Source organism: Macaca fascicularis, chromosome 17, assembly GCF_037993035.2.
Source record: "Macaca fascicularis isolate 582-1 chromosome 17, T2T-MFA8v1.1".
NCBI classification, from domain to species: domain Eukaryota; kingdom Metazoa; phylum Chordata; class Mammalia; order Primates; family Cercopithecidae; genus Macaca; species Macaca fascicularis.
Window position 1 is genome coordinate 45,051,087 of NC_088391.1, and position 25,846 is coordinate 45,076,932.

Genomic DNA, 25,846 nt, shown 5'->3' on the forward strand with positions numbered 1-25,846 from the left:
CTTTGTGTTCTGTGAAATCACCTCACAGAGTTACAGCTTTCCACTCAAGAAGCCTTTCGTTAAGACAGTTCTTGTGGAATTGGCAAAGGGAGATTTGGAAGCCCATAGAGGCCTATGGTGAAAAAGGAAATATCCTCAGATGAAATCTGGAAAGAAACTTTCTGAGAAACTGCTTAGTGTTCTGTTAATTCATCTCACAGAGTTACATCTGTATTTCGTGGATCTCTTTGCTATCCTTATTTCTGTGGAATCTGAGAACAGATATTTCGGATCCCTTTGAAGACTATAGGGCCAAAGGAAATATCCTCCGATAACAAAGAGAAAGAAGCTTTCTGAGAAACTTCTTTGTGTTCTGTGAAATCATCTCACAGAGTTACAGCTTTCCACTCAAGAAGCCTTTCGCTGAGACAGTTCTTGTGGAATTGGCAAAGTGATATTTGGGAGCCCCTACAGGACTATGGTGAAAAAGGAAATATCCTCAGATGAAATCTGGAAAGAAGCTTTCTGAGAAACTGCTCTGTGATGTGTGACTTCCACTCATAGAGTTACATCTGTATTTCGTGGATCTCTTTGCTAGCCTTATTTCTGTGGAATCTGAGAACAGATATTTCGGATCCCTTTGAAGACTATAGGGCCAAAGGAAATATCCTCCGGTAACAAAGAGAAAGAAGCTTTCTGAGAAACTTCTTTGTGTTCTGTGAAATCATCTCACAGAGTTACAGCTTTCCCCTCAAGAAGCCTTTCGCTAAGACAGTTCTTGTGGAATTGGCAAAGGGATATTTGGAAGCCCATAGAGGGCTATGGTGAAAAAGGAAATATCCTCAGATGAAATCAGGAAAGAAGCTTTCTGAGAAACTGCTCTGTTATGTGTGACTTCCAGTCACAGAGTTACATCTGTATTTCGTGGATCTCTTTGCTAGCCTTATTTCTGTGGAATCTGAGAACAGATATTTCGGATCCCTTTGAAGACTATAGGGCCAAAGGAAATATCCCCCGATAACAAAGAGAAAGAAGCTTTCTGAGAAACTTCTTTGTGTTCTGTGAAATCATCTCGCAGAGTTACAGCTTTCCACTCAAGAAGCCTTTCGTTAAGACAGTTCTTGTGGAATTGGCAAAGGGATATTTGGAAGCCCGTAGAGGCCTATGGTGAAAACTGAAATATCCTCAGATGAAATCTGGAAAGAAGCTTTCTGAGAAACGGCTTAGTGTTCTGTTAATTCATCTCACAGAGTTACATCTGTATTTAGTGGATCTCTTTGCTAGCCTTATTTCTGTGGAATCCGAGAACAGATATTTCGGATCCCTTTGAAGACTATAGGGCCAAAGGAAATGTCCTCCGATAACAAAGAGAAAGAAGCTTTCTGAGAAACTTCTTTGTGTTCTGTGAAATCATCTCACAGAGTTACAGCTTTCCACTCAAGAAGCCTTTCGCTGAGACAGTTCTTGTGGATTTGGCAAAGTGATATTTGGGAGCCCCTACAGGACTATGGTGAAAAAGGAAATATCCTCAGATGAATTCTGGAAAGAAGCTTTCTGAGAAACTGCTTAGTGTTCTGTTAATTCATCTCACAGAATTACATCTGTATTTCGTGGATCTCTTTGCTAGCCTTATTTCTGTGGAATCTGAGAACAGATATTTCGGATCCCTTTGAAGACTATAGGGACAAAGGAAATATCCTCCGATAACAAAGAGAAAGAAGCTTTCTGAGAAACTTCTTTGTGTTCTGTGAAATCATCTCACAGAGTTACAGCTTTCCCCTCAAGAAGCCTTTCGCTAAGACAGTTCTTGTGGAATTGGCAAAGGGAGATTTGGAAGCCCATAGAGGGCTATGGTGAAAAAGGAAATATCCTCAGATGAAATCAGGAAAGAAGCTTTCTGAGAAACTGCTCTGTTATGTGTGACTTCCACTCACAGAGTTACATCTGTATTTCGTGGATCTCTTTGCTAGCCTTATTTCTGTGGAATCTGAGAACAGATATTTCGGATCCCTTTGAAGACTATAGGGCCAAAGGAAATATCCTCCGATAACAAAGAGAAAGAAGCTTTCTGAGAAACTTCTTTGTGATCTGTGAAATCATCTCACAGAGTTACAGCTTTCCTCTCAAGAAGCCTTTCGCTAAGACAGTTCTTGTGGAATTGGCAAAGGGATATTTGGAAGCCCATAGAGGGCTATGGTGAAAAAGGAAATATCCTCAGATGAAATCAGGAAAGAAGCTTTCCGAGAAACTGCTCTGTTATGTGTGACTTCCACTCACAGAGTTACATCTGTATTTCGTGGATCTCTTTGCTAGCCTTATTTCTGTGGAATCTGAGAACAGATATTTCGGATCCCTTTGAAGACTATAGGGCCAAAGGAAATATCCTCCGATAACAAAGAGAAAGAAGCTTTCTGAGAAACTTCTTTGTGTTCTGTGAAATCATCTCACAGAGTTACAGCTTTCCCTTCAAGAAGCCTTTCTCTTAGACAGTTCTTGTGGAATTGGCAAAGTGATATTTGGAAGCCCATAGAGGGCTATGGTGAAAAAGGAAATATCCTCAGATGAAATCTGGAAAGAAGCTTTCTGAGAAACTGCTCTGTGATGTGTGACTTCCACTCACAGAGTTACATCTGTATTTCGTGGATCTCTTTGCTAGCCTTATTTCTGTGGAATCTGAGAACAGATATTTCGGATCCCTTTGAAGACTATAGGGTCAAAGGAAATATCCTCCGATAACAAAGAGAAAGAAGCTTTCTGAGAAACTTCTTTGTATTCTGTGAAATCATCTCACAGAGTTACAGCTTTCCCTTCAAGACGCCTTTCGCTAAGACAGTTCTTGTGGAATTGGCAAAGGGATATTTGGAAGCCCATAGAGGGCTATGGTGAAAAAGGAAATATCCTCAGATAAAATCTGGAAAGAAGCTTTCTGAGAAACTGCCCTGTGATGTGTGACTTCCACTCACAGAGTTACATCTGTATTTCGTGGATCTCTTTGCTAGCCTTATTTCTCTGGAATCTGAGAACAGATATTTCGGATCCCTTTGAAGACTATAGGGCCAAAGGAAATATCCTACGATAACAAAGAGAAAGAAGCTTTCTGAGAAACTTCTTTGTGTTCTGTGAAATCACCTCACAGAGTTACAGCTTTCCACTCAAGAAGCCTTTCGTTAAGACAGTTCTTGTGGAATTGGCAAAGGGAGATTTGGAAGCCCATAGAGGCCTATGGTGAAAAAGGAAATATCCTCAGATGAAATCTGGAAAGAAACTTTCTGAGAAACTGCTTAGTGTTCTGTTAATTCATCTCACAGAGTTACATCTGTATTTCGTGGATCTCTTTGCTATCCTTATTTCTGTGGAATCTGAGAACAGATATTTCGGATCCCTTTGAAGACTATAGGGCCAAAGGAAATATCCTCCGATAACAAAGAGAAAGAAGCTTTCTGAGAAACTTCTTTGTGTTCTGTGAAATCATCTCACAGAGTTACAGCTTTCCACTCAAGAAGCCTTTCGCTGAGACAGTTCTTGTGGAATTGGCAAAGTGATATTTGGGAGCCCCTACAGGACTATGGTGAAAAAGGAAATATCCTCAGATGAAATCTGGAAAGAAGCTTTCTGAGAAACTGCTCTGTGATGTGTGACTTCCACTCATAGAGTTACATCTGTATTTCGTGGATCTCTTTGCTAGCCTTATTTCTGTGGAATCTGAGAACAGATATTTCGGATCCCTTTGAAGACTATAGGGCCAAAGGAAATATCCTCCGGTAACAAAGAGAAAGAAGCTTTCTGAGAAACTTCTTTGTGTTCTGTGAAATCATCTCACAGAGTTACAGCTTTCCCCTCAAGAAGCCTTTCGCTAAGACAGTTCTTGTGGAATTGGCAAAGGGATATTTGGAAGCCCATAGAGGGCTATGGTGAAAAAGGAAATATCCTCAGATGAAATCAGGAAAGAAGCTTTCTGAGAAACTGCTCTGTTATGTGTGACTTCCAGTCACAGAGTTACATCTGTATTTCGTGGATCTCTTTGCTAGCCTTATTTCTGTGGAATCTGAGAACAGATATTTCGGATCCCTTTGAAGACTATAGGGCCAAAGGAAATATCCCCCGATAACAAAGAGAAAGAAGCTTTCTGAGAAACTTCTTTGTGTTCTGTGAAATCATCTCGCAGAGTTACAGCTTTCCACTCAAGAAGCCTTTCGTTAAGACAGTTCTTGTGGAATTGGCAAAGGGATATTTGGAAGCCCGTAGAGGCCTATGGTGAAAACTGAAATATCCTCAGATGAAATCTGGAAAGAAGCTTTCTGAGAAACGGCTTAGTGTTCTGTTAATTCATCTCACAGAGTTACATCTGTATTTAGTGGATCTCTTTGCTAGCCTTATTTCTGTGGAATCCGAGAACAGATATTTCGGATCCCTTTGAAGACTATAGGGCCAAAGGAAATGTCCTCCGATAACAAAGAGAAAGAAGCTTTCTGAGAAACTTCTTTGTGTTCTGTGAAATCATCTCACAGAGTTACAGCTTTCCACTCAAGAAGCCTTTCGCTGAGACAGTTCTTGTGGATTTGGCAAAGTGATATTTGGGAGCCCCTACAGGACTATGGTGAAAAAGGAAATATCCTCAGATGAATTCTGGAAAGAAGCTTTCTGAGAAACTGCTTAGTGTTCTGTTAATTCATCTCACAGAATTACATCTGTATTTCGTGGATCTCTTTGCTAGCCTTATTTCTGTGGAATCTGAGAACAGATATTTCGGATCCCTTTGAAGACTATAGGGACAAAGGAAATATCCTCCGATAACAAAGAGAAAGAAGCTTTCTGAGAAACTTCTTTGTGTTCTGTGAAATCATCTCACAGAGTTACAGCTTTCCCCTCAAGAAGCCTTTCGCTAAGACAGTTCTTGTGGAATTGGCAAAGGGAGATTTGGAAGCCCATAGAGGGCTATGGTGAAAAAGGAAATATCCTCAGATGAAATCAGGAAAGAAGCTTTCTGAGAAACTGCTCTGTTATGTGTGACTTCCACTCACAGAGTTACATCTGTATTTCGTGGATCTCTTTGCTAGCCTTATTTCTGTGGAATCTGAGAACAGATATTTCGGATCCCTTTGAAGACTATAGGGCCAAAGGAAATATCCTCCGATAACAAAGAGAAAGAAGCTTTCTGAGAAACTTCTTCCTGTTCTGTGAAATCATCTCACAGAGTTACAGCTTTCCCCTCAAGAAGCCTTTCGCTAAGACAGTTCTTGTGGAATTGGCAAAGTGATATTTGGGAGCCCACACAGGCCTATGTTGAAAAAGGAAATATCCTCAGATGAAATCTGGAAAGAATCTTTCTGAGAAACTGCTTAGTGTTCTGTTAATTCACCTCACAGAGTTACATCTGTATTTCGTGGATCTCTTTGCTAGCCTTATTTCTGTGGAATCTGAGAACAGATATTTCGGATCCCTTTGAAGACTATAGGGACAAAGGAAATATCCTCCGATAACAAAGAGAAAGAAGCTTTCTGAGAAACTTCTTTGTGTTCTGTGAAATCATCTCACAGAGTTACAGCTTTCCCCTCAAGAAGCCTTTCGCTAAGACAGTTCTTGTGGAATTGGCAAAGGGAGATTTGGAAGCCCATAGAGGGCTATGGTGAAAAAGGAAATATCCTCAGATGAAATCAGGAAAGAAGCTTTCTGAGAAACTGCTCTGTTATGTGTGACTTCCACTCACAGAGTTACATCTGTATTTCGTGGATCTCTTTGCTAGCCTTATTTCTGTGGAATCTGAGAACAGATATTTCGGATCCCTTTGAAGACTATAGGGCCAAAGGAAATATCCTCCGATAACAAAGAGAAAGAAGCTTTCTGAGAAACTTCTTTGTGATCTGTGAAATCATCTCACAGAGTTACAGCTTTCCTCTCAAGAAGCCTTTCGCTAAGACAGTTCTTGTGGAATTGGCAAAGGGATATTTGGAAGCCCATAGAGGGCTATGGTGAAAAAGGAAATATCCTCAGATGAAATCAGGAAAGAAGCTTTCCGAGAAACTGCTCTGTTATGTGTGACTTCCACTCACAGAGTTACATCTGTATTTCGTGGATCTCTTTGCTAGCCTTATTTCTGTGGAATCTGAGAACAGATATTTCGGATCCCTTTGAAGACTATAGGGCCAAAGGAAATATCCTCCGATAACAAAGAGAAAGAAGCTTTCTGAGAAACTTCTTTGTGTTCTGTGAAATCATCTCACAGAGTTACAGCTTTCCCTTCAAGAAGCCTTTCTCTTAGACAGTTCTTGTGGAATTGGCAAAGTGATATTTGGAAGCCCATAGAGGGCTATGGTGAAAAAGGAAATATCCTCAGATGAAATCTGGAAAGAAGCTTTCTGAGAAACTGCTCTGTGATGTGTGACTTCCACTCACAGAGTTACATCTGTATTTCGTGGATCTCTTTGCTAGCCTTATTTCTGTGGAATCTGAGAACAGATATTTCGGATCCCTTTGAAGACTATAGGGTCAAAGGAAATATCCTCCGATAACAAAGAGAAAGAAGCTTTCTGAGAAACTTCTTTGTATTCTGTGAAATCATCTCACAGAGTTACAGCTTTCCCTTCAAGACGCCTTTCGCTAAGACAGTTCTTGTGGAATTGGCAAAGGGATATTTGGAAGCCCATAGAGGGCTATGGTGAAAAAGGAAATATCCTCAGATAAAATCTGGAAAGAAGCTTTCTGAGAAACTGCCCTGTGATGTGTGACTTCCACTCACAGAGTTACATCTGTATTTCGTGGATCTCTTTGCTAGCCTTATTTCTCTGGAATCTGAGAACAGATATTTCGGATCCCTTTGAAGACTATAGGGCCAAAGGAAATATCCTACGATAACAAAGAGAAAGAAGCTTTCTGAGAAACTTCTTTGTGTTCTGTGAAATCACCTCACAGAGTTACAGCTTTCCACTCAAGAAGCCTTTCGTTAAGACAGTTCTTGTGGAATTGGCAAAGGGAGATTTGGAAGCCCATAGAGGCCTATGGTGAAAAAGGAAATATCCTCAGATGAAATCTGGAAAGAAACTTTCTGAGAAACTGCTTAGTGTTCTGTTAATTCATCTCACAGAGTTACATCTGTATTTCGTGGATCTCTTTGCTATCCTTATTTCTGTGGAATCTGAGAACAGATATTTCGGATCCCTTTGAAGACTATAGGGCCAAAGGAAATATCCTCCGATAACAAAGAGAAAGAAGCTTTCTGAGAAACTTCTTTGTGTTCTGTGAAATCATCTCACAGAGTTACAGCTTTCCACTCAAGAAGCCTTTCGCTGAGACAGTTCTTGTGGAATTGGCAAAGTGATATTTGGGAGCCCCTACAGGACTATGGTGAAAAAGGAAATATCCTCAGATGAAATCTGGAAAGAAGCTTTCTGAGAAACTGCTCTGTGATGTGTGACTTCCACTCATAGAGTTACATCTGTATTTCGTGGATCTCTTTGCTAGCCTTATTTCTGTGGAATCTGAGAACAGATATTTCGGATCCCTTTGAAGACTATAGGGCCAAAGGAAATATCCTCCGGTAACAAAGAGAAAGAAGCTTTCTGAGAAACTTCTTTGTGTTCTGTGAAATCATCTCACAGAGTTACAGCTTTCCCCTCAAGAAGCCTTTCGCTAAGACAGTTCTTGTGGAATTGGCAAAGGGATATTTGGAAGCCCATAGAGGGCTATGGTGAAAAAGGAAATATCCTCAGATGAAATCAGGAAAGAAGCTTTCTGAGAAACTGCTCTGTTATGTGTGACTTCCAGTCACAGAGTTACATCTGTATTTCGTGGATCTCTTTGCTAGCCTTATTTCTGTGGAATCTGAGAACAGATATTTCGGATCCCTTTGAAGACTATAGGGCCAAAGGAAATATCCCCCGATAACAAAGAGAAAGAAGCTTTCTGAGAAACTTCTTTGTGTTCTGTGAAATCATCTCGCAGAGTTACAGCTTTCCACTCAAGAAGCCTTTCGTTAAGACAGTTCTTGTGGAATTGGCAAAGGGATATTTGGAAGCCCGTAGAGGCCTATGGTGAAAACTGAAATATCCTCAGATGAAATCTGGAAAGAAGCTTTCTGAGAAACGGCTTAGTGTTCTGTTAATTCATCTCACAGAGTTACATCTGTATTTAGTGGATCTCTTTGCTAGCCTTATTTCTGTGGAATCCGAGAACAGATATTTCGGATCCCTTTGAAGACTATAGGGCCAAAGGAAATGTCCTCCGATAACAAAGAGAAAGAAGCTTTCTGAGAAACTTCTTTGTGTTCTGTGAAATCATCTCACAGAGTTACAGCTTTCCACTCAAGAAGCCTTTCGCTGAGACAGTTCTTGTGGATTTGGCAAAGTGATATTTGGGAGCCCCTACAGGACTATGGTGAAAAAGGAAATATCCTCAGATGAATTCTGGAAAGAAGCTTTCTGAGAAACTGCTTAGTGTTCTGTTAATTCATCTCACAGAATTACATCTGTATTTCGTGGATCTCTTTGCTAGCCTTATTTCTGTGGAATCTGAGAACAGATATTTCGGATCCCTTTGAAGACTATAGGGACAAAGGAAATATCCTCCGATAACAAAGAGAAAGAAGCTTTCTGAGAAACTTCTTTGTGTTCTGTGAAATCATCTCACAGAGTTACAGCTTTCCCCTCAAGAAGCCTTTCGCTAAGACAGTTCTTGTGGAATTGGCAAAGGGAGATTTGGAAGCCCATAGAGGGCTATGGTGAAAAAGGAAATATCCTCAGATGAAATCAGGAAAGAAGCTTTCTGAGAAACTGCTCTGTTATGTGTGACTTCCACTCACAGAGTTACATCTGTATTTCGTGGATCTCTTTGCTAGCCTTATTTCTGTGGAATCTGAGAACAGATATTTCGGATCCCTTTGAAGACTATAGGGCCAAAGGAAATATCCTCCGATAACAAAGAGAAAGAAGCTTTCTGAGAAACTTCTTCCTGTTCTGTGAAATCATCTCACAGAGTTACAGCTTTCCCCTCAAGAAGCCTTTCGCTAAGACAGTTCTTGTGGAATTGGCAAAGTGATATTTGGGAGCCCACACAGGCCTATGTTGAAAAAGGAAATATCCTCAGATGAAATCTGGAAAGAATCTTTCTGAGAAACTGCTTAGTGTTCTGTTAATTCACCTCACAGAGTTACATCTGTATTTCGTGGATCTCTTTGCTAGCCTTATTTCTGTGGAATCTGAGAACAGATATTTCGGATCCCTTTGAAGACTATAGGGCCAAAGGAAATATCCTCCGATAACAAAGAGAAAGAAGCTTTCTGAGAAACTTCTTTGTGTTCTGTGAAATCATCTCACAGAGTTAGAGATTTCCACTCAAGAAGCCTTTCGCTATGACAGTTCTTGTGGAATTGGCAAAGGGATATTTGGGAGCCCATAGAGGCCTATGGTGAAAAAGGAAATATCCTCAGATGAAATCTGGAAAGAAGCTTTCTGAGAAACTTCTTAGTGTTCTGTTAATTCATCTCACAGAGTTACATCTGTATTTCCTTGATCTCTTTGCTAGCCTTATTTCTGTGGAATCTGAAAACAGATATTTCGGATCCCTTTGAAGACTATAGGGCCAAAGGAAATATCCTCCGATAACAAAGAGAAAGAAGCTTTCTGAGAAACTTCTTCGTGTTCTGTGAAATCATCTCACAGAGTTACAGCTTTCCCCTCAAGAAGCCTTTCGCTAAGACAGTTATTGTGGAATTGGCAAACTGATATTTGGGAGACCACACAGACCTATGATGAAAAAGGAAATATCCTCAGATGAAATCTGGAAAGAAGCTTTCTGAGAAACTGCTTAGTGTTTTGTTAATTCACCTCACAGAGTTACATCTGTATTTCGTGGATCTCTTTGCTAGCCTTATTTCTGTGGAATCTGAGAACAGATATTTCGGATCCCTTTGAAGACTATAGGGCCAAAGGAAATATCCTCCGAAAACAAAGAGAAAGAAGCTTTCTGAGAAACTTCTTTCTCTTCTGTGAAATCATCTCACAGAGTTACAGCTTTCCCCTCAAGAAGCCTTTCCCTAAGACAGTTCTTGTGGAATTGGAAATGTGATATTTGGAAGCCCATAGAGGGCTATAGTGAAAAAGGAAATATCCTCAGATGAAATCTGGAAAGAAGCTTTCTGAGAAACTGCTTTGTGATGTGTGACTTCCACTCACAGAGTTACATCTGTATTTCGTGGATCTCTTTGCTAGCCTTATTTCTGTGGATTCTGAGAACAGATATTTCGGATCCCTTTGAAGACTATAGGGCCAAAGGAAATATCCTCCGATAACAAAGAGAAAGAAGCTTTCTGAGAAACTTCTTTGTGTTCTGTGAAATCATCTCACAGAGTTAGAGATTTCCACTCAAGAAGCCTTTCGCTAAGACAGTTCTTGTGGAATTGGCAAAGGGATATTTGGGAGCCCATAGAGGCCTATGGTGAAAAAGGAAATATCCTCAGATGAAATCTGGAAAGAAGCTTTCTGAGAAACTTCTTAGTGTTCTGTTAATTCATCTCACAGAGTTACATCTGTATTTCCTGGATCTCTTTGCTAGCCTTATTTCTGTGGAATCTGAAAACAGATATTTCGGATCCCTTTGAAGACTATAGGGCCAAAGGAAATATCCTCCGATAACAAAGAGAAAGAAGCTTTCTGAGAAACTTCTTTGTGTTCTGTGAAATCATCTCACAGAGTTACAGCTTTCCCTTCAAGAAGCCTTTCTCTTAGAGAGTTCTTGTGGAATTGGCAAAGTGATATTTGGAAGCCCGTAGAGGGCTATGGTGAAAAAGGAAATATCCTCAGATGAAATCTGGAAAGAAGCTTTCTGAGAAACTGCTCTGTGATGTGTGACTTCCACTCACAGAGTTACATCTGTATTTCGTGGATCTCTTTGCTAGCCTTATTTCTGTGGAATCTGAGAACAGATATTTCGGATCCCTTTGAAGACTATAGGGTCAAAGGAAATATCCTCCGATAACAAAGAGAAAGAAGCTTTCTGAGAAACTTCTTTGTATTCTGTGAAATCATCTCACAGAGTTACAGCTTTCCCTTCAAGACGCCTTTCGCTAAGACAGTTCTTGTGGAATTGGCAAAGGGATATTTGGAAGCCCATAGAGGGCTATGTTGAAAAAGGAAATATCCTCAGATGAAATCTGGAAAGAAGCTTTCTGAGAAACTGCCCTGTGATGTGTGACTTCCACTCACAGAGTTACATCTGTATTTCGTGGATCTCTTTGCTAGCCTTATTTCTCTGGAATCTGAGAACAGATATTTCGGATCCCTTTGAAGACTATAGGGCCAAAGGAAATATCCTCCGATAACAAAGAGAAAGAAGCTTTCTGAGAAACTTCTTTGTGTTCTGTGAAATCATCTCACAGAGTTACAGCTTTCCACTCAAGAAGCCTTTCGTTAAGACAGTTCTTGTGGAATTGGCAAAGGGAGATTTGGAAGCCCATAGAGGCCTATGGTGAAAAAGGAAATATCCTCAGATGAAATCTGGAAAGAAGCTTTCTGAGAAACTGCTTAGTGTTCTGTTAATTCATCTCACAGTGTTACATCTGTATTTCGTGGATCTCTTTGCTATCCTTATTTCTGTGGAATCCGAGAACAGATATTTCGGATCCCTTTGAAGACTATAGGGCCAAAGGAAATATCCTCCGATAACAAAGAGAAAGAAGCTTTCTGAGAAACTTCTTTGTGTTCTGTGAAATCATCTCACAGAGTTACAGCTTTCCACTCAAGAAGCCTTTCGCTGAGACAGTTCTTGTGGAATTGGCAAAGTGATATTTGGGAGCCCCTACAGGACTATGGTGAAAAAGGAAATATCCTCAGATGAAATCAGGAGAGAAGCTTTCTGAGAAGCTGCTCTGTTATGTGTGACTTCCACTCACAGAGTTACATCTGTATTTCGTGGATCTCTTAGCTAGCCTTATTTCTCTGGAATCTGAGAACAGATATTTCGGATCCCTTTGAAGACTATAGGGCCAAAGGAAATATCCTCCGATAACAAAGAGAAAGAAGCTTTCTGAGAAACTTCTTTGTGTTCTGTGAAATCATCTCACAGAGTTACAGCTTTCCACTCAAGAAGCCTTTCGTTAAGACAGTTCTTGTGGAATTGGCAAAGGGAGATTTGGAAGCCCTTAGAGGCCTATGGTGAAAAAGGAAATATCCTCAGATGAAATCTGGAAAGAAGCTTTCTGAGAAACTGCTTAGTGTTCTGTTAATTCATCTCACAGAGTTACATCTGTATTTCGTGGATCTCTTTGCTATCCTTATTTCTGTGGAATCCGAGAACAGATATTTCGGATCCCTTTGAAGACTATAGGGCCAAAGGAAATATCCTCCGATAACAAAGAGAAAGAAGCTTTCTGAGAAACTTCTTTGTGTTCTGTGAAATCATCTCACAGAGTTACAGCTTTCCACTCAAGAAGCCTTTCGCTGAGACAGTTCTTGTGGAATTGGCAAAGTGATATTTGGGAGCCCCTAGAGGACTATGGTGAAAAAGGAAATATCCTCAGATGAAATCTGGAAAGAAGCTTTCTGAGAAAATGCTCTGTGATGTGTGACTTCCACTCATAGAGTTACATCTGTATTTCGTGGATCTCTTTGCTAGCCTTATTTCTGTGCAATCTGAGAACAGATATTTCGGATCCCTTTGAAGACTATAGGGCCAAAGGAAATATCCTCCGATAACAAAGAGAAAGAAGCTTTCTGAGAAACTTCTTTGTGTTCTGTGAAATCATCTCACAGAGTTACAGCTTTCCCCTCAAGAAGCCTTTCGCTAAGATAGTTCTTGTGGAATTGGCAAAGGGATATATGGAAGCCCATAGAGAGCTATGGTGAAAAAGGAAATATCCTCAGATGAAATCAGGAAAGAAGCTTTCTGAGAAACTGCTCTGTTATGTGTGACTTCCACTCACAGAGTTACATCTGTATTTCGTGGATCTCTTTGCTAGCCTTATTTCTGTGGAATCTGAGAACAGATATTTCGGATCCCTTTGAAGACTATAGGGCCAAAGGAAATATCCTCCGATAACAAAGAGAAAGAAGCTTTCTGAGAAACTTCTTCGTGTTCTGTGAAATCATCTCACAGAGTTACAGCTTTCCCCTCAAGAAGCCTTTCGCTAAGACAGTTCTTGTGGAATTGGCAAAGTGATATTTGGGAGCCCACACAGGCCTATGTTGAAAAAGGAAATATCCTCAGATGAAATCTGGAAAGAAGCTTTCTGAGAAACTGCTTAGTGTTCTGTTAATTCACCTCACAGAGTTACATCTGTATTTCGTGGATCTCTTTGCTAGCCTTATTTCTGTGGAATCTGAGAACAGATATTTCGGATCCCTTTGAAGACTAGAGGGCCAAAGGAAATATCCTCCGATAACAAAGAGAAAGAAGCTTTCTGAGAAACTTCTTTGTGTTCTGTGAAATCATCTCACAGAGTTACAGCTTTCCCTTCAAGAAGCCTTTCTCTTAGACAGTTCTTGGGGAATTGGCAAAGTGATATTTGGAAGCCCATAGAGGGCTATGGTGAAAAAGGAAATATCCTCAGATGAAATCTGGAAAGAAGCTTTCTGAGAAACTACTCTGTGATGTGTGACTTCCACTCAGAGAGTTACATCTGTATTTCGTGGATCTCTTTGCTAGCCTTATTTCTGTGCAATCTGAGAACAGATATTTCGGATCCCTTTGAAGACTATAGGGCCAAAGGAAATATCCTCCGATAACAAAGAGAAAGAAGCTTTCTGAGAAACTTCTTTGTGTTCTGTGAAATCATCTCACAAAGTTACAGCTTTCCCCTCAAGAAGCCTTTGGCTAAGACAGTTCTTGTGGAATTGGCAAAGGGATATTTGGAAGCCCATTGAGGGCTATGGTGAAAAAGGAAATATCCTCAGATGAAATTAGGAAAGAAGTTTTCTGAGAAACTGCTCTGTTATGTGTGACTTCCACTCACAGAGTTACATCTGTATTTCGTGGATCTCTTTGCTAGCCTTATTTCTGTGGAATCTGAGAACAGATATTTCGGATCCCTTTGAAGACTATAGGGCCAAAGGAAATATCCTCCGATAACAAAGAGAAAGAAGCTTTCTGAGAAACTTCTTTGTGTTCTGTGAAATCATCTCACAGAGTTACAGCTTTCCACTCAAGAAGCCTTTCGTTAAGACAGTTCTTGTGGAATTGGCAAAGGGATATTTGGAAGCCCTAGAGGCCTATGGTGAAAAAGGAAATATCCTCAGATGAAATCTGGAAAGAAGCTTTCTGAGAAACTGCTTAGTGTTCTGTTAATTCATCTCACAGAGTTACATCTGTATTTCGTGGATCTCTTTGCTAGCCTTATTTCTGTGGAATCCGAGAACAGATATTTCGGATCCCTTTGAAGACTATAGGGCCAAAGGGAATGTCCTCCGATAACAAAGAGAAAGAAGGTTTCTGAGAAACTTCTTTGTGTTCTGTGAAATCATCTCACAGAGTTACAGCTTTCCACACAAGAAGCCTTTCGCTGAGACAGTTCTTGTGGAATTGGCAAAGTGATATTTGGGAGCCCCTACAGGACTATGGTGAAAAAGGAAATATCCTCAGATGAAATCTGGAAAGAAGCTTTCTGAGAAACTGCTTAGTGTTCTGTTAATTCATCTCACAGAATTACATCTGTATTTCGTGGATCTCTTTGCTAGTCTTATTGCTGTGGAATCTGAGAACAGATATTTCGGATCCCTTTGAAGACTATAGGGCCAAAGGAAATATCCTCCGATAACAAAGAGAACGAAGCTTTCTGAGAAACTTCTTTGTGTTCTGTGAAATCATCTCACAGAGTTACAGCTTTCCCCTCAAGAAGCCTTTCGCTAAGACAGTTCTTGTGGAATTGGCAAAGGGATATTTGGAAGCCCATAGAGGGCTATGGTGAAAAAGGAAATATCCTCAGATGAAATCAGGAAAGAAGCTTTCTGAGAAACTGCTCTGTTATGTGTGACTTCCACTAACAGAGTTACATCTGTATTTCGTGGATCTCTTTGCTAGCCTTATTTCTGTGGAATCTGAGAACAGATATTTCGGATCCCTTTGAAGACTATAGGGCCAAAGGAAATATCCTCCGATAACAAAGAGAAAGAAGCTTTCTGAGAAACTTCTTCGTGTTCTGTGAAATCATCTCACAGAGTTACAGCTTTCCCCTCAAGAAGCCTTTCGCTAAGACAGTTCTTGTGGAATTGGCAAACTGATATTTGGGAGCCCACACAGACCTATGATGAAAAAGGAAATATCCTCAGATGAAATCTGGAAAGAAGCTTTCTGAGAAACTGCTTAGTGTTCTGTTAATCATCTCACAGAGTTACATCTGTATTTCGTGGATCTCTTTGCTAGCCTTATTTCTGTGGAATCTGAGAACAGATATTTCGGATCCCTTTGAAGACTATAGGGCCAAAGGAAATATCCTCCGATAACAAAGAGAAAGAAGCTTTCTGAGAAACTTCTTTGTGTTCTGTGAAATCATCTCACAGAGTTACAGCTTTCCACTCAAGAAGCCTTTCGCTAAGACAGTTCTTGTAAATTGGGAAAGGGATATTTGGGAGCCCTTAGAGACCTATGGTGAAAAAGGAAATATCCTCAGATGAAATCTGGAAAGAAGCTTTCTGAGAAACTGCTTAGTGTTCTGTTAATCATCTCACAGAGTTACATCTGTATTTCGTGGATCTCTTTGCTAGCCTTATTTCTGTGGAATCTGAGAACAGATATTTCGGATCCCTTTGAAGACTATAGGGCCAAAGGAAATATCCTCCGATAACAAAGAGAAAGAAGCTTTCTGAGAAACTTCTTTGTGTTCTGTGAAATCATCTCACAGAGTTACAGCTTTCCACTCAAGAAGCCTTTCGCTAAGACAGTTCTTGTGGAATTGGCAAAGGGATATTTGGGAGCCCTTAGAGGCCTATGGTGAAAAAGGAAATATCCTCAGATGAAATCAGGAAAGAAGCTTTCTGAGAAACTGCTCTGTTATGTGTGACTTCCACTAACAGAGTTACATCTGTATTTCGTGGATCTCTTTGCTAGCCTTATTTCTGTGGAATCTGAGAACAGATATTTCGGATCCCTTTGAAGACTATAGGGCCAAAGGAAATATCCTCCGATAACAAAGAGAAAGAAGCTTTCTGAGAAACTTCTTCGTGTTCTGTGAAATCATCTCACAGAGTTACAGCTTTCCCCTCAAGAAGCCTTTCGCTAAGACAGTTCTTGTGGAATTGGCAAAGTGATATTTGGGAGCCCACACAGGCCTATGTTGAAAAAGGAAATATCCTCAGATGAAATCTGGAAAGAAGCTTTCTGAGAAACTGCTTAGTGTTCTGTTAATTCACCTCACAGAGTTACATCTGTATTTCGTGGATCTCTTTGCTAGCCTTATTTCTGTGGAATCTGAGAACAGATATTTCGGATCCCTTTGAAGACTATAGGGCCAAAGGAAATATCCTCCGATAACAAAGAGAAAGAAGCTTTCTGAGAATCTTCTTTCTGTTCTGTGAAATCATCTCACAGAGTTACAGCTTTCCCCTCAAGAAGCCTTTCCCTAAGACAGTTCTTGTGGAATTGGAAATGTGATATTTGGAAGCCCATAGAGGGCTATAGTGAAAAAGGAAATATCCTCAGATGAAATCTGGAAAGAAGCTTTCTGAGAAACTGCTTTGTGATGTGTGACTTCCACTCACAGAGTTACATCTGTATTTCGTGGATCTCTTTGCTAGCCTTATTTCTGTGGATTCTGAGAACAGATATTTCGGATCCCTTTGAAGACTATAGGGCCAAAGGAAATATCCTCCGATAACAAAGAGAAAGAAGCTTTCTGAGAAACTTCTTTGTGTTCTGTGAAATCATCTCACAGAGTTAGAGATTTCCACCCAAGAAGCCTTTCGCTAAGACAGTTCTTGTGGAATTGGCAAAGGGATATTTGGGAGCCCATAGAGGCCTATGGTGAAAAAGGAAATATCCTCAGATGAAATCTGGAAAGAAGCTTTCTGAGAAACTTCTTAGTGTTCTGTTAATTCATCTCACAGAGTTACATCTGTATTTCCTGGATCTCTTTGCTAGCCTTATTTCTGTGGAATCTGAAAACAGATATTTCGGATCCCTTTGAAGACTATAGGGCCAAAGGAAATATCCTCCGATAACAAAGAGAAAGAAGCTTTCTGAGAAACTTCTTTGTGTTCTGTGAAATCATCTCACAGAGTTACAGCTTTCCCTTCAAGAAGCCTTTCTCTTAGAGAGTTCTTGTGGAATTGGCAAAGTGATATTTGGAAGCCCGTAGAGGGCTATGGTGAAAAAGGAAATATCCTCAGATGAAATCTGGAAAGAAGCTTTCTGAGAAACTGCTCTGTGATGTGTGACTTCCACTCACAGAGTTACATCTGTATTTCGTGGATCTCTTTGCTAGCCTTATTTCTGTGGAATCTGAGAACAGATATTTCGGATCCCTTTGAAGACTATAGGGTCAAAGGAAATATCCTCCGATAACAAAGAGAAAGAAGCTTTCTGAGAAACTTCTTTGTATTCTGTGAAATCATCTCACAGAGTTACAGCTTTCCCTTCAAGACGCCTTTCGCTAAGACAGTTCTTGTGGAATTGGCAAAGGGATATTTGGAAGCCCATAGAGGGCTATGTTGAAAAAGGAAATATCCTCAGATGAAATCTGGAAAGAAGCTTTCTGAGAAACTGCCCTGTGATGTGTGACTTCCACTCACAGAGTTACATCTGTATTTCGTGGATCTCTTTGCTAGCCTTATTTCTCTGGAATCTGAGAACAGATATTTCGGATCCCTTTGAAGACTATAGGGCCAAAGGAAATATCCTCCGATAACAAAGAGAAAGAAGCTTTCTGAGAAACTTCTTTGTGTTCTGTGAAATCATCTCACAGAGTTACAGCTTTCCACTCAAGAAGCCTTTCGTTAAGACAGTTCTTGTGGAATTGGCAAAGGGAGATTTGGAAGCCCTTAGAGGCCTATGGTGAAAAAGGAAATATCCTCAGATGAAATCTGGAAAGAAGCTTTCTGAGAAACTGCTTAGGGTTCTGTTAATTCATCTCACAGAGTTACATCTGTATTTCGTGGATCTCTTTGCTATCCTTATTTCTGTGGAATCCGAGAACAGATATTTCGGATCCCTTTGAAGACTATAGGGCCAAAGGAAATATCCTCCGATAACAAAGAGATAGAAGCTTTCTGAGAAACTTCTTTGTGTTCTGTGAAATCATCTCACAGAGTTACAGCTTTCCACTCAAGAAGCCTTTCGCTGAGACAGTTCTTGTGGAATTGGCAAAGTGATATTTGGGAGCCCCTACAGGACTATGGTGAAAAAGGAAATATCCTCAGATGAAATCAGGAGAGAAGCTTTCTGAGAAGCTGCTCTGTTATGTGTGACTTCCACTCACAGAGTTACATCTGTATTTCGTGGATCTCTTTGCTAGCCTTATTTCTGTGGAATCTGAGAACAGATATTTCGGATCCCTTTGAAGACTATAGGGCCAAAGGAAATATCCTCCGATAACAAAGAGAAAGAAGCTTTCTGAGAAACTTCTTTGTCTTCTGTGAAATCATCTCACAGAGTTACAGCTTTCCACTCAAGAAGCCTTTCGTTAAGACAGTTCTTGTGGAATTGGCAAAGGGATATTTGGAAGCCCTAGAGGCCTATGGTGAAAAAGGAAATATCCTCAGATGAAATCTGGAAAGAAGCTTTCTGAGAAACTGCTTAGTGTTCTGTTAATTCATCTCACAGAATTACATCTGTATTTCGTGGATCTCTTTGCTAGCCTTATTTCTGTGGAATCTGAGAACAGATATTTCGGATCCCTTTGAAGACTATAGGGCCAAAGGAAATATCCTCCGATAACAAAGAGAAAGAAGCTTTCTGAGAAACTTCTTTGTGTTCTGTGAAATCATCTCACAGAGTTACAGCTTTCCACTCAAGAAGCCTTTCGCTGAGACGGTTCTTGTGGAATTGGCAAAGGGATATTTGGGAGCCCATAGAGACCTATGGTGAAAAAGGAAATATCCTCAGATGAAATCTGGAAAGAAGCTTTCGAAGAAACTTCTTAGTGTTCTGTTAATTCACCTGACAGAGTTACATCTGTATTTCGTGGATCTCTTTGCTAGCCTTATTTCTGTGCAATCTGAGAACAGATATTTCGGATCCCTTTGAAGACTATAGGGCCAAAGGAAATATCCTCCGATAACAAAGAGAAAGAAGCTTTCTGAGAAACTTCTTTGTGTTCTGTGAAATCATCTCACAGAGTTACAGCTTTCCCTTCAAGAAGCCTTTCGCTAAGACAGTTCTTATGGAATTGGCAAAGGGATATTTGGAAGCCCATAGAGGGCTATGGTGAAAAAGGAAATATCCTCAGATGAAATCAGGAAAGAAGCTTTCTGAGAAACTGCTCTGTTATGTGTGACTTCCACTCACAGAGTTACATCTGTATTTCGTGGATCTCTTTGCTAGCCTTATTTCTGTGGAATCTGAGAACAGATATTTCGGATCCCTTTGAAGACTATAGGGCCAAAGTAAATATACTCCGATAACAAAGAGAAAGAAGCTTTCTGAGAAACTTCTTCGTGTTCTGTGAAATCATCTCACAGAGGTACAGCTTTCCCCTCAAGAAGCCTTTCGCTAAGACAGTTCTTGTGGAATTGGCAAAGTGATATTTGGGAGCCCACACAGGCCTATGTTGAAAAAGGAAATATCCTCAGATGAAATCTGGAAAGAAGCTTTCTGAGAAACTGCTTAGTGTTCTGTTAATTCACCTCACAGAGTTACATCTGTATTTCGTGGATCTCTTAGCTAGCCTTATTTCTCTGGAATCTGAGAACAGATATTTCGGATCCCTTTGAAGACTATAGGGCCAAAGGAAATATCCTCCGATAACAAAGAGAAAGAAGCTTTCTGAGAAACTTCTTTGTGTTCTGTGAAATCATCTCACAGAGTTACAGCTTTCCACTCAAGAAGCCTTTCGTTAAGACAGTTCTTGTGGAATTGGCAAAGGGAGATTTGGAAGCCCTTAGAGGCCTATGGTGAAAAAGGAAATATCCTCAGATGAAATCTGGAAAGAAGCTTTCTGAGAAACTGCTTAGTGTTCTGTTAATTCATCTCACAGAGTTACATCTGTATTTCGTGGATCTCTTTGCTATCCTTATTTCTGTGGAATCCGAGAACAGATATTTCGGATCCCTTTGAAGACTATAGGGCCAAAGGAAATATCCTCCGATAACAAAGAGAAAGAAGCTTTCTGAGAAACTTCTTTGTGTTCTGTGAAATCATCTCACAGAGTTACAGCTTTCCACTCAAGAAGCCTTTCGCTGAGACAGTTCTTGTGGAATTGGCAAAGTGATATTTGGGAGCCCCTAGAGGACTATGGTGAAAAAGGAAATATCCTCAAATGAAATCTGGAAAGAAGCTTTCTGAGAAACTGCTCTGTGATGTGTGACTTCCACTCATAGAGTTACATCTGTATTTCGTGGATCTCTTTGCTAGCCTTATTTCTGTGCAATCTGAGAACAGATATTTCGGATCCCTTTGAAGACTATAGGGCCAAAGGAAATATCCTCCGATAACAAAGAGAAAGAAGCTTTCTGAGAAACTTCTTTGTGTTCTGTGAAATCATCTCACAGAGTTACAGCTTTCCCCTCAAGAAGCCTTTCGCTAAGATAGTTCTTGTGGAATTGGCAAAGGGATATATGGAAGCCCATAGAGAGCTATGGTGAAAAAGGAAATATCCTCAGATGAAATCAGGAAAGAAGCTTTCTGAGAAACTGCTCTGTTATGTGTGACTTCCACTCACAGAGTTACATCTGTATTTCGTGGATCTCTTTGCTAGCCTTATTTCTGTGGAATCTGAGAACAGATATTTCGGATCCCTTTGAAGACTATAGGGCCAAAGGAAATATCCTCCGATAACAAAGAGAAAGAAGCTTTCTGAGAAACTTCTTTGTGTTCTGTGAAATCATCTCACAGAGTTACAGCTTTCCCTTCAAGAAGCCTTTCTCTTAGACAGTTCTTGTGGAATTGGCTAAGTGATATTTGGAAGCCCATAGAGGGCTATGGTGAAAAAGGAAATATCCTCAGATGAAATCTGGAAAGAAGCTTTCTGAGAAACTACTCTGTGATGTGTGACTTCCACTCAGAGAGTTACATCTGTATTTCGTGGATCTCTTTGCTAGCCTTATTTCTGTGCAATCTGAGAACAGATATTTCGGATCCCTTTGAAGACTATAGGGCCAAAGGAAATATCCTCCGATAACAAAGAGAAAGAAGCTTTCTGAGAAACTTCTTTGTGTTCTGTGAAATCATCTCACAAAGGTACAGCTTTCCCCTCAAGAAGCCTTTGGCTAAGACAGTTCTTGTGGAATTGGCAAAGGGATATTTGGAAGCCCATAGAGGGCTATGGTGAAAAAGGAAATATCCTCAGATGAAATTAGGAAAGAAGCTTTCTGAGAAACTGCTCTGTTATGTGTGACTTCCACTCACAGAGTTACATCTGTATTTCGTGGATCTCTTTGCTAGCCTTATTTCTGTGGAATCTGAGAACAGATATTTCGGATCCCTTTGAAAACTATAGGGCCAAAGGAAATATCCTCCGATAACAAAGAGAAAGAAGCTTTCTGAGAAACTTCTTTGTGTTCTGTGAAATCATCTCACAGAGTTACAGCTTTCCACTCAAGAAGCCTTTCGTTAAGACAGTTCTTGTGGAATTGGCAAAGGGATATTTGGAAGCCCTAGAGGCCTATGGTGAAAAAGGAAATATCCTCAGATGAAATCTGGAAAGAAGCTTTCTGAGAAACTGCTTAGTGTTCTGTTAATTCATCTCACAGAGTTACATCTGTATTTCGTGGATCTCTTTGCTAGCCTTATTTCTGTGGAATCCGAGAACAGATATTTCGGATCCCTTTGAAGACTATAGGGCCAAAGGGAATGTCCTCCGATAACAAAGAGAAAGAAGGTTTCTGAGAAACTTCTTTGTGTTCTGTGAAATCATCTCACAGAGTTACAGCTTTCCACTCAAGAAGCCTTTCGCTGAGACAGTTCTTGTGGAATTGGCAAAGTGATATTTGGGAGCCCCTACAGGACTATGGTGAAAAAGGAAATACCCTCAGATGAAATCTGGAAAGAAGCTTTCTGAGAAACTACTTAGTGTTCTGTTAATTCATCTCACAGAATTACATATGTATTTCGTGGATCTCTTTGCTAGCCTTATTGCTGTGGAATCTGAGAACAGATATTTCGGATCCCTTTGAAGACTATAGGGCCAAAGGAAATATCCTCCGATAACAAAGAGAACGAAGCTTTCTGAGAAACTTCTTTGTGTTCTGTGAAATCATCTCACAGAGTTACAGCTTTCCCCTCAAGAAGCCTTTCGCTAAGACAGTTCTTGTGGAATTGGCAAAGGGATATTTGGAAGCCCATAGAGGGCTATGGTGAAAAAGGAAATATCCTCAGATGAAATCAGGAAAGAAGCTTTCTGAGAAACTGCTCTGTTATGTGTGACTTCCACTAACAGAGTTACATCTGTATTTCGTGGATCTCTTTGCTAGCCTTATTTCTGTGGAATCTGAGAACAGATATTTCGGATCCCTTTGAAGACTATAGGGCCAAAGGAAATATCCTCCGATAACAAAGAGAAAGAAGCTTTCTGAGAAACTTCTTCGTGTTCTGTGAAATCATCTCACAGAGTTACAGCTTTCCCCTCAAGAAGCCTTTCGCTAAGACAGTTCTTGTGGAATTGGCAAAGTGATATTTGGGAGCCCACACAGGCCTATGTTGAAAAAGGAAATATCCTCAGATGAAATCTGGAAAGAAGCTTTCTGAGAAACTGCTTAGTGTTCTGTTAATTCACCTCACAGAGTTACATCTGTATTTCGTGGATCTCTTTGCTAGCCTTATTTCTGTGGAATCTGAGAACAGATATTTCGGATCCCTTTGAAGACTATAGGGCCAAAGGAAATATCCTCCGATAACAAAGAGAAAGAAGCTTTCTGAGAAACTTCTTTCTGTTCTGTGAAATCATCTCACAGAGTTACAGCTTTCCCCTCAAGAAGCCTTTCCCTAAGACAGTTCTTGTGGAATTGGCAAAGTGATATTTGGAAGCCCATAGAGGGCTATGGTGAAAAAGGAAATATCCTCAGATGAAATCTGGAAAGAAGCTTTCTGAGAAACTGCTTTGTGATATGTGACTTCCACTCACAGAGTTATATCTGTATTTCGTGGATCTCTTTGCTAGCCTTATTTCTGTGGATTCTGAGAACAGATATTTCGGATCCCTTTGAAGACTATAGGGCCAAAGGAAATATCCTCCGATAACAAAGAGAAAGAAGCTTTCTGAGAAACTACTTTCTGTTCTGTGAAATCATCTCACAGAGTTACAGCTTTCCCCTCAAGAAGCCTTTCGCTAAGACAGTTCTTGTGGAATTGGCAAAGGGATATTTCAGAGCCCATAGAGGCCTATGGTGAAAAAGGAAATATCCTCAGATGGAATCTGGAAAGAAGCTTTCTGAGAAATTGCTTAGTGTTCTGTTAATCATCTCACAGAGTTACATCTGTATTTCGTGGATCTCTTTGCTAGCCTTATTTCTGTGGAATCTGAGAACAGATATTTCGGATCCCTTTGAAGACTATAGGGCCAAAGGAAATATCCTCCGATAACAAAGAGAAAGAAGCTTTCTGAGAAACTTCTTTGTGTTCTGTGAAATCATCTCACAGAGTTACAGCTTTCCACTCAAGAAGCCTTTCGCTAAGACAGTTCTTGTAAATTGGCAAAGGGATATTTGGGAGCCCTTAGAGACCTATGGTGAAAAAGGAAATATCCTCAGATGAAATCTGGAAAGAAGCTTTCTGAGAAACTGCTTAGTGTTCTGTTAATCATCTCACAGAGTTACATCTGTATTTCGTGGATCTCTTTGCTAGCCTTATTTCTGTGGAATCTGAGAACAGATATTTCGGATCCCTTTGAAGACTATAGGGCCAAAGGAAATATCCTCCGATAACAAAGAGAAAGAAGCTTTCTGAGAAACTTCTTTGTGTTCTGTGAAATCATCTCACAGAGTTACAGCTTTCCACTCAAGAGCCTTTCGCTAAGACAGTTCTTGTGGAATTGGCAAAGGGATATTTGGGAGCCCTTAGAGGCCTATGGTGAAAAAGGAAATATCCTCAGATGAAATCAGGAAAGAAGCTTTCTGAGAAACTGCTCTGTTATGTGTGACTTCCACTAACAGAGTTACATCTGTATTTCGTGGATCTCTTTGCTAGCCTTATTTCTGTGGAATCTGAGAACAGATATTTCGGATCCCTTTGAAGACTATAGGGCCAAAGGAAATATCCTCCGATAACAAAGAGAAAGAAGCTTTCTGAGAAACTTCTTCGTGTTCTGTGAAATCATCTCACAGAGTTACAGCTTTCCCCTCAAGAAGCCTTTCGCTAAGACAGTTCTTGTGGAATTGGCAAAGTGATATTTGGGAGCCCACACAGGCCTATGTTGAAAAAGGAAATATCCTCAGATGAAATCTGGAAAGAAGCTTTCTGAGAAACTGCTTAGTGTTCTGTTAATTCACCTCACAGAGTTACATCTGTATTTCGTGGATCTCTTTGCTAGCCTTATTTCTGTGGAATCTGAGAACAGATATTTCGGATCCCTTTGAAGACTATAGGGCCAAAGGAAATATCCTCCGATAACAAAGAGAAAGAAGCTTTCTGAGAAACTTCTTTCTGTTCTGTGAAATCATCTCACAGAGTTACAGCTTTCCCCTCAAGAAGCCTTTCCCTAAGACAGTTCTTGTGGAATTGGCAAAGTGATATTTGGAAGCCCATAGAGGGCTATGGTGAAAAAGGAAATATCCTCAGATGAAATCTGGAAAGAAGCTTTCTGAGAAACTGCTTTGTGATATGTGACTTCCACTCACAGAGTTACATCTGTATTTCGTGGATCTCTTTGCTAGCCTTATTTCTGTGGAATCTGAGAACAGATATTTCGGATCCCTTTGAAGACTATAGGGCCAAAGGAAATATCCTCCGATAACAAAGAGAAAGAAGCTTTCTGAGAAACTTCTTTGTGTTCTGTGAAATCATCTCACAGAGTTACAGCTTTCCCTTCAAGAAGCCTTTCTCTTAGACAGTTCTTGTGGAATTGGCAAAGGGATATTTGGAAGCCCATAGAGGGCTATGGTGAAAAAGGAAATATCCTCAGATGAAATCTGGAAAGAAGCTTTCTGAGAAACTGCTCTGTGATGTGTGACTTCCACTCACAGAGTTACATCTGTATTTCGTGGATCTCTTTGCTAGCCTTATTTCTGTGGAATCTGAGAACAGATATTTCGGATCCCTTTGAAGACTATAGGGTCAAAGGAAATATCCTCCGATAACAAAGAGAAAGGAGCTTTCTGAGATACTTCTTTGTGTTCTGTGAAATCATCTCACAGAGTTACAGCTTTCCCTTCAAGACGCCTTTCGCTAAGACAGTTCTTGTGGAATTGGCAAAGGGATATTTGGAAGCCCATAGAGGGCTATGTTGAAAAAGGAAATATCCTCAGATGAAATCTGGAAAGAAGCTTTCTGAGAAACTGCCCTGTGATGTGTGACTTCCACTCACAGAGTTACATCTGTATTTCGTGGATCTCTTTGCTAGCCTTATTTCTCTGGAATCTGAGAACAGATATTTCGGATCCCTTTGAAGACTATAGGGCCAAAGGAAATATCCTCCGATAACAAAGAGAAAGAAGCTTTCTGAGAAACTTCTTTGTGTTCTGTGAAATCATCTCACAGAGTTACAGCTTTTCACTCAAGAAGCCTTTCGTTAAGACAGTTCTTGTGGAATTGGCAAAGGGATATTTGGAAGCCCATAGAGGGCTATGGCGAAAAAGGAAAT